The sequence below is a fragment of the Canis lupus genome, chromosome 22 (genome assembly GCF_003254725.2).
Source record: "Canis lupus dingo isolate Sandy chromosome 22, ASM325472v2, whole genome shotgun sequence".
In the NCBI taxonomy this organism is placed as follows: Eukaryota; Metazoa; Chordata; class Mammalia; order Carnivora; family Canidae; genus Canis; species Canis lupus.
Window position 1 is genome coordinate 16,717,667 of NC_064264.1, and position 10,273 is coordinate 16,727,939.

At 36.2% G+C, this 10,273-nt stretch overlaps 1 pseudogene; it reads right to left on the reverse strand.

The window, feature by feature from the left end:
- Positions 1 to 2,773: 2,773 nt before the first annotated feature.
- Positions 2,774 to 3,981, reverse strand: LOC112678788 (L-lactate dehydrogenase B chain-like; annotated as a pseudogene).
- Positions 3,982 to 10,273: the final 6,292 nt, after the last annotated feature.

Genomic DNA, 10,273 nt, shown 5'->3' on the forward strand with positions numbered 1-10,273 from the left:
GTTATGCCTTCCACTAGTATATGTGAAATATATAACATGGCCCCACTGAGTGGGCTTGACTGTGTGACTACTTGGGCCACTGGAATGTCAGTGGGCATGAAGCAACAGAGGTGGCTTCACGTGTGTTTGTGTGTTGGCTTGCCTTGTACTACTGTGATCCACTAGGAAAGAGATGTGCACCGGCAAGCTCCTGGTCATAGGAGAATGTTAAAAACACAGAAAGGAGGTAAATCAGTGGTTATGGTTACAAGCCATTGAGATTTGAGATTATTTTTATCCAGCATTTAGAGCTACATTCCAGCATTCTGTAGCCAGCCAATACTTACAGGGCCCATTTTGTTCTATCATGTGAACCGTATAGGTTTCTTTTAGATTTAATAATTCCTTATCCCATGCTTCTGGAATACAGTTTCTTCATTTACTTTCCCTCTATAATCTGCATTGATTTGGCATCGGTGCTATGATTCCCACGTTACTGGTGATGGATTTGAGGACCAAAGAAGTTAAATGACATGCTCAAATTACATATCAACTAAATGAGTAGGCTAGGATTTTGACTTTGTTTCTTTACACCATATCATTAGTTACCTATTCTTTAATAGGAGCCTGGTCTTATTTAAGATTCTTATGGAACTTGCCGAGAAGCAACTTGAAAGTATACAAGATGTTCTTGAGAACCTTTACACATAAAAATGCTAATTATAAAATCTAGGTTTATTAGGTAAACCTGTTTTTCCCATGGGAAGCTCCAGAAAGGTGTGGAGAAAGATTATCCTGAGCTTTCTGTGCTCACTGGTTTTGCTTCTAGAAATTCTAGCCCACATAGGCCTCAATTCACCTCTTAAATTATTGGAACTTGGCTTAAGATTTGATTAGTTTTCAAATAATTTTTGCAATTTGAGAGTAAAGAAAATTATTCAACAGTTGACCCGATGAGTTATTTTGTTCCTGGGGTCTTCAATCTGCTCCATTTATTTGCTTCCAGGTACAGTGCAAGAGTTTCATTCATTATATTCTATAAGGTTTTATACTTCTTTACTTCACAAATAGTATCTCTCTCTATGCAGGCTGCTGTAAGCATTATCTGTTAAAGCATACCTGCTAGGACCTTAAAATTGGAATACAGAGTCTGGAAGTAGGGGGTGCTTTATAGATAGCCTAGGACTTTGAAAATAGTTTTTCCTTATGATTCAGTAGGCTTTGAATCTTGTGACCCTAATTTAATATTTATTGAGTTCCCACAGAGTGTTAAGCCTTCAGGATGCAGGGCAAATTCCATTTTTTGTATTAATTTTGTTTTTAAATGATTTAATTTGTCTTATTTATATTTACTGAAGTACCGCAATATCGTTACAGATGTACTCACAGATCCATTTCACATGGATTGTGGTCCAAAAATGAAGAAGAAAAACTCACACACACTCATGTACACAAACTATGAATGTTCTGTAGGAACACTAATTTGCTCATTGATTCCATATAATCTGTGCCTCACCTTTTTTCTTGCAAAGTATAGAAACTGGCAATGCTTTGGTTTCCAATTTTATTCTTGAAGGTTAATATGAGAGTTGAGACTGCATAGCCTTCCTATTATTATGCTAATCAACAAAACTACTTTAGGCCCATTTTGAAAATGAACCCTCTCCTACATTACAAAAAATAACCTTGATTTTCTCATTCAAATTTGTCACCTTAATGTGAATCATAACAACTTATAATTCAAAGATAAATTATGAAGAGATTAATAAATAGCAGTTATTGTCTTCTTAAAATTCTTTCTCTTTATAAATAAGTTATAGACATTTACCATTGGCAGCTCTTCTGTAAAATTGTGTTGGGGGTCCCAGGTCTGCGTTTAATGTCAGAGGAACAACAGGCAATATTCAAAGTCAGTAGAACTGAATGTCTCCAGTTCAACAACGTGGAACTGAAGATCATTAACAGATTGAAAAGTTACAAAATAAAGTTTCTAAAGATATTTTGGAACACTGAGCATTCTGCATAATAATCCATAATAGGACTAGTGGTCAGTGTTCCATAAAATATTTGCTTTAAAATTAACTGTTGGTACTTTATTTTTAGAACTTGATTCTTTGTTCATTGTGGTTTGGGACAGGCCAGATGTTAGTCCAATTTCTAGTTCTTTATCATTAAAGCTGTAGATGCAATAAAAAGATAACTCCTTAGTCTGAAAAACAAAATGAACTATTTAAAATGGTCTTATGTACATAATACAATATAAAAAAACATAGAAGTATTGATAGGTTAGAGATAAAAGTTAAAGCTCCAACTTTTTTTTTCAGTATCTCAATGCATCATCTTGAAAATCCCTAAGGCGATTGAACCCCATTTTACAGGCCACTGCTTCTGATCCACTAGCTCAACTTTGTAGTAGTTTAGATGATCTGGAGAGATCCCACATTTGTTATTATATGGCTGATCTCAGGTTCATAATTACTCTTTTTGCTTGTTTCTAAAAGGTGGCTGTTATAAAAACCTTAATATATGTAACACCTAAATGTAAAAAGAGAAAAAGAAAAGTTTATGCCTCTATTTCCACCCAGGTGACTGGAGAAACAGAGGAAGTCAGTTTCCATACTGAGAAAGAGAGAGAATTCAGCAGACAAAAAAGTGGAATGGAGTGAAGAGACAGGGAGCCAGCCTAGTAAGTTCCTGGTTCTAGTTATTCTGAGGTCCAGATGTGTTTTGTTTTTAGGTTTATAATAAAGTCCTGTACCATTATATCAAATTTTTGAGTTTAATCTAGTTTTTTTTCACACTACAATAGTTAATTTTATTTGTTCAAGGCTCATATTGCAAGCATTAAACCAAACATGGGCTTTGATTCTGTGAGCCCAGATTCACATATTTAGGAAGATAAAAGCAAACTGTCATCCATGTATATGGATGAAAAACTAAAGGCTCACAGTTAATCACATCTTGGTTTTAAATTTCTACAGCCTAGAAGCCAGAAGTCACAGATCTTTTAGGTCTTTCTGGATATCCCACAAGGTATCTGCACTTTTCTTGAGCTGGGCTACCTCATCATCCTTCAGCTTCTGATTGATCACACTGATTAAGCCCTGAGCATTCAGGATACACGGAAGACTCAGGAAGACTTCGTTCTCAATACCATACATACCCTTCACCATTGTTGATACTGGATGAATCCTGGAGAGATTTTTCAACATGGATTCAATGAGATCAGCCACACTTAATCCAATAGCCCAGTTGGTATATCCTTTTAGCTTGATGACTTCATAGGCACTTTCAACCACCATCTTATGCACTTCCTTCTAATTTTCACTGGTTATCTGTTCCCATTTCTGGATTCAGTTCCTGAAGAGAAACACCTGCCACATTCACTCTGCTCCACACAGCCACACTTGAGTCGCCATGTTCTCCCAAAATCCATCCATGGTAGCTGCTGGGATGAATGCCAAATTTTTCAGCCATAAAATAGCGAAATCTAGCAGAATCAAGATTACACCCACTTCCAATCACACGGTGCTTGGGTAGTCCACTTAGTTTCCAGGTAACATATGTAAGAATATCCATTGGGTTGGAAACCACAATTATGATACAATCAGGACTGTACTTGACTATCTGAGGAATAATGAATTTGAAGACATTAACATTCCTTTGCACCAGATTGAGGCGGCTCTCTCCCTCCTGCTGGTGGACTCCTGCAGTCACCACCACAATCTTAGAATTGGCAGTCACAGAGTAATCTTTATCTGGCACAATTTTAGGTGTCTGTAGAAATAAGCTCCCATGCTGTAGATCCATCATTTCTCCTTTGAGTTTATCTTCTAAAACATTCACAAGGGCAAGTTCATCAGCCAGAGACTTTCCCAGAATGCTGATGGCACATGCCATACCAACTTGTCCAACACCCACTACAGTGATCTTATTGTTTGGGATCACAGCCTCTTCTGCAACTGGTGCAATCAGTTTTTCCTTAAGAGTTGCCATTGTGCCCCGAGACTAGTGGCTGTAAGAGTCGCGCGAATGAGACCAGGTTAGCTGTGTGCGTCTCCTCCGGCGCAGGATCCGCAAGGAGCTAATCTAGTTTTTTTTTTTTTTTTTTTTTAAAAGATTTTATTTATTTATTCATGAGAGACACAGAGAGAGAGAGAGAGAGAGGCAGAGACACAGGCCAAGGGAGAAGCAGGCGCCATGCAGGGAGCCTGATGTGGGACTAGATCCCGGGTCTCCAGGATCTCTGGGCTGAAGGTGGCGTTAAACTGCTGAGCCACCCAGGCTGCCCAAGCTTAAGCTAGTTTGAATGGGCTTCTAGTATTTCTAACCAAAGAGCATGAGGGAGGACAATGGGCACTTTCTACAATTTATGGCCCTTTGGAGATTGTAGCAGGTCACTCACTCTGAGCCCTGACCTTGTAAAAAGAGGAAATTTAACAAGAGCAGAAATGACCCTGCTCTGGAAAAGTCACAGTTGATAATTTTAGTTTTTCAGTTCTGTAAAAAAAAGGAACTGGTTATACCTTCACATATGTAAGATTTTTTTTTTTAATTTCTACTTCTAAAAGAGGAGATTCCATTTAATAAAGAGGGTTTTTTGGAGGCAAAATCATTTGAACATAATATCAATTGGCATAAAGCCTGTCTGTTGAAACACCTTAAGAGATTCTTGCTTACCAAGCACTGATGGTAAATGGAAGTGGCTTCCTTAATAAAATACCTGGCTGACTTGCTTTTACATCTGGCAATGGCCATTTTGGGGACAGGACTCAGTAGGCCTAGTAGGAAGGCTCAGACAGATTTTTCTTAGTCCTAACTTTTTTTATTAGATCCAGAAGTAAAATACAAATTTTACATAATCAGTATTTTAATTCTTAACCTTTATTCATATCCAGCCAAAGGTTTCTTAAAGTTTCCCTTTCAAGGGAAAGGACAAGCAGAAACGGCAGTGGTCACAGAGGTTGGGCTTCCCCTGTTCCCACTCTGCCCATCACTGCAGGTGGCCAGTCCATAGTGGTCATTCTGGCCAAAGGCAGCTTCCAGAACTTCTCTATGCCCCACCTGCTGTTCTCTGCAATGAGATCAAATGAAATGTGATGATACCTTCACACCCTGAAGATTCAGGGCAGAAGTCACCTAACATCTTGTCTAGATGCCTTTGTCCCCCCTAATTTTCCCCAGCCCAGCACTATCAGAACTTTAACCTTTCAGAGGAAAGTGATCAGCCACTGAAAAGTATTATTAGAGAATAAGAGAAAGAGCAAAAGCCAGGGTTTTAAAAGAGAAAGAAAAAATTTCCAGAGGAAGCAATTTTTAACAGTTTCTCCAAAAAGAGCTAAGTATTATTATTTATATGTTTTATAAGAATTAAAGGAGAAGATGAGGGGCATTTATTGATTTTTCATAATGGAGACTGAGCCCACCACTTGATTCAAGGTCTCTTCTAAATTGCCTTTGGAGTGCTCTCAGAAAAATGGTCACTAAAGATGATTTTGTGTCAGGGGCCACAAGTTTTGGCTGATTTTTTCCCTGAGTCTTCAAATCACACTGGAATGCAAATAACTGTATTAGTACAGTAGTTCTTCTGAGCTACTTTAGGAACCAATCTAAATGTTTTTTGTTTTTGTTGTGAGGATTCACTTTTTTAATTGTTTATTAAGTTCTTATGTAACAGGCACTTTTCTAGATGCCAGGGGAAAAGCAGTAAATAAAGATAGACAATATCTTTATTTGCAAAAAGCTTAAATTCTGGAAGGGACGAGCCGACAGGTATATAATAAAAGATAGACATAAAGTGTTTTCACAAACTTATAATTGACTAATGTGATTAGGTGACTCCATGGTTAAATTAGGTTGGCATCCTGCTCTGAATGGGTAGCATAAATTGAGGCCTTAAAGAAGAGAAGGGACCAGCCCCACAAAGACCTAGGGTAAAAGCATTCGGGCAGAGGAAACAGCTAATACAAGGCACTAGAGTAGAAATAACTGGTTGTGTTCAAGGAACAGTAAGAAGTCTGGAGCACAGTTGGGGAGAATGAAGTATGAAGCCAGATGAGTATGAAGCCGGGCAGGGCCCGGATTGTGTTTCCTTCGTTATCTTTCTAGTGTTTGGTAGTGTCTACCAATCAGGGGAGGGAATTTACATTTTATTCTGGTACAATGGGAATTGCCTGTAAGGTTGTAAATAGAGCAATAATAATATTTAACTTATGTTATTCTTTTTAAAAAAATCACTGTAATTCTAGGTTGTACGGTAGAGAAGCAAACAAGTGAACATATAAATCAGTTAAGAGGCTCTTCAATGTTTTACCAATAGGTAACGATGGCTTGAGTGATGATATTTGTAGGAACCAATGGAATATATATGAGTTCTGGGTATGCCTTTGAAGTTGAATTGATAGGATTTGTCAATGTATTACACAGTGTGTGTGTTTGTGTGCACACATGTGAGAGCATACATACTTTGGGATGAAAAGTTAAGAGATGAACAAAGATAATTCATGAACTTTAAGCCTGAGCAATTTTGAGACTGGTGGCATCATTTACTAATATGAGGGAGAAACAGGCTTAGTGGAGGTAGGCAGGAAAAAAATCAAGATATTTGGGTCATGTCTATTACATATCCAACTAGAAGAAAAAAACTAAGTATGGGATTATAGGGGAAAAAAGTGTGGGATTCATGAGGATAGAGATGATATTCCAAACCATGAAACTAGAGAAGGTAACCTAGGGGCAAAATATTTTTAAAAACTAAATTAAGAGTCTAAAAATAAGCACCGGGCACTCTGAAATTTAGAAGTCAAGCAGAAGTGACTTGAGAATTCCCAAAGGAGGCAGAGAAGTGAGTCAGAAAACCAGGAGACACCATCACAACATTCACAGAAAGGAAGTATATAAAAAGTATTTCCAAAACTTCAGAGGTCAAGGAAATATAAAGAGAAGTTAGTATTGTATGGAGCCAAGGTCATTGCAGACTTTGATGTCAAAAAGAAAAAAAAACAAAAGAACAAGTTCTCAGGGATGTTGGAGACAAAAGCCCTCCTTCTCTGTATTTTCATTTGTCTCCATAGATATTATAGTTAAAGCTGAGCTTACAAGGGGCACCTGGATGGCTCAGTGGTTGAGCAACTGCCTTAAACTCAGGTCATGGTCCTGGGATCCAGTCCTACATTTGGCTCCCCAGAGGGAACCTGCTTTTCCCTGTGCCTCCCTCCTTCTCTGTCTCTGCCTCTCTCTGTGTGTCTCTCATGAATAAATAAATAAAATCTTTAAAAAAAGAAAAATAGCTAAAAGTAATTAGCTGAGCATCCGTTTAAAGAATTTGGAGAAAGAACAAGAAAACAAGTCTGAAGAAAGCAGAGGGAAAGAAGAGCAGAAATTAATCAAATGACAACTTGCACTAGAAGGAATTAATAAGGTTAAAAAAGTTGTTCTTTGGAAAGGCTAAAGGAGTTGACAAACTTTCAGTGAAACCAAACCAGGAAAAATAGGAACAAATTAGCAACATTAGAAATGAAAAAAGTAATAGTAATATTGTTATAGATACTGAAACACTAGAAAGATAACGAAGGAATTCAAAATACCTTTATGTCATAAAATTGAAAATTTAGATGAAATAAATTTATAGACAGTTAAAATAGAAGAGAATTTTCTTGTAGTTATTGAAGAAATTACATAAATTGAAAACTACTGCACAAGTAAAACTGTATAGATGGCAAAATAATGAAAATTGTCTCACTGAGTTTAGGAACAAGGCAAAGATACCTAATTTTACACTTTTACTGCTTTTAATTATAATTATGTTTAGTCTTATTTATTATAGTAATGAAAGAAACAACCATTATTAAAGGTTGGGATGGAAGAAATAAAACTTTCATTATTGCAGATTAAGTGATCGGTTTACAGAGAAATTCCAAAATAATTCAAATTTTGTTATTGTTCAAATGAATTATGACAAACAGTAAGGGAATTTTGTAGGATTGTGGTATAAAGTCAGTAGTCACAAAACAACTGTATTTCTGAAAACCAGAAACAAACAGAAGCTACCATAGGGAATATTAAAATTTTACGAAAACAACAGACAAGATACTGGCAACACTCCAGCCAGGCCAGGAATAGCAGATATAGAATAATGCACATGGAAATGGTGCTTTGACCTAGTGAGGCTACTGTTTGCAAAAGTAAGGAAGTTAGTACATCCTGCATTGAGCCTAGAGTCATTCAAGTCTTGGGTGAATTTCTCTGAAAATGATGAGCTCATTTTTAATTTTCTTAAAATTATCCAGAGAAGGTTCCTGATTCTACAATAGTTCTCAATCTAAAGGTTGTTTTCTCCCACTTTCCTACTGATCATATCAAATTTATTAAAATGCTTTTATTGTAAGGTAAAGCACTCTATTTTATGTGCTAATAAGAGTCACATATGCTAATTAAGCAATGAGACAATGTTTTATTTTCAAAGTTAGAAGGGTATTTACTCATTGAAAGACTTACTTGATCATGGACTGTAAAAAAAATCACTCTGTACATACCTAAAATAAAAAATTATAGTTAAAGAAAATGGGTAAGATTGCTATGACTTCTTTACATTTGGAGGCCAACTCTTTTGTATCACTTTTCAACTTAGCAAAATCCTCCATATTTTTGCACATATAGTTTATGCCGTTAAGAGTATTGTAGCATTCCTTAAAAATGTGGAGATTTTCTTCCAAGTTACTAACTTATGACTTTTGAGGCTCATGTTTTTCTCTTTGACTAATTTATAGTTTTATTTTATCTTCACTGAATCATGCATTACTAGTTGTTAAATAGCTTCTGTTCAAAATCAGTATTAAATTTCTGACAAACTGATGTTTTCTATCTTATAGGTTTATATGATTAATAGATATATCAGTCATACCAGTCCCTGCTTGTTTTGAAATGTCTTTCATTGATTTTGAGGAATTTTGCACTTTGTCATGCCTTTAGTTATATTGCTTGACATATGGAGCAACGGAATAGTATTCTTTTGGATGTATGATAATATATGTTACTATGACCAAGTTTGCATATGCATGCACAGACAATGACAACTTGTAATGGCTTTCACCTGTTCTACACAATGATAAATTTCACTGGTTTCAGAAGTGTTAAAATGTGAAAAACTGCATCTTTCAATTAATATAATATGTCTTACTGCTGCTGTTCTGGATTCCTTTGCATAGAAAAAGTTCTACATGAAACAATGTATTTATTCCTTCATAATGACATTATTGCCTTATTTACCAAGCACAAATTGAGTAGTTTATGTTACAAAAATACATAGCAAAGTAGAATGTGCTAACTTTTCCAGGTTTCCTTATAGCTAAGATAGTTGCCATATGGTAGTTCTGTCCAATGAGATATAAGTGGATTTCTGCTAGGGTTTTCTGGGAAAGTTTTTGTAGTCCAAAGTGATTTATGAACATGGTTCTACACTTACCTCACTTATCTGGCTTTGAATGTGGCCATGTTGTCTGGAGTTGCAGTGGCATCTTGCAGTCAGCCATTGGTAGCACATATATGAATGAGAGCCAACATAAGATAGTGCAACAGAGCAATAACACACTGGATTAAGGGTAGTTTCAATGAATGGAGAAGTAATTCTAGCAACTGCCCATCTCTTAATTTTCATATGAGAAAAAGCAACTCTTATTTATTTAAGTCTCTATTAATTAGAATATCTGTTATCTGCAGCTACACATTTTGTTAATACAGCTTGCCATTTGACATGATCAAATGACTAGGTTTCTGCCTTGCTTTCCACTCTAAAATATAACCATGGGTAATGCCCTCTTTCTCTTTCTTCCTGGAATACTCTTAATTAATCCTCTTTTATTAGGAGCTTGCTATTCTCAAATTCTCTAGGTCTTAACTGCCCTACTTACGCAAATCCTAAAGATTGACTTCCAGCTCTATTACCTGTCACATTGATCTATTCATCTGATTAGAAGCATTGGGAATAACCATTTCCAGAGTTGTTCTTTATTTGTTAACTTTATTGTTTATTTACTTACAAGGAATAATTTCTCATGAAGTTTATTTCAACTGACCAACACAAGTATGCAGTCATTTTAACCTTCTCTGGGGTATTGAGTGACCAAAATGTACTCAAACAAGACTTTAGTGTAGAGTGTGAGATGAAATACAAGAAAGAACTTTTTTTAGGTAGAGTTGAGATAAAAGTCTTTAAGATAGTACACTTGGTGGCTATTTCCAGGGCAGGCACCAGAACAGAGAGGAGATCGTTTCTGGTATAGGCAAAATAAATTTC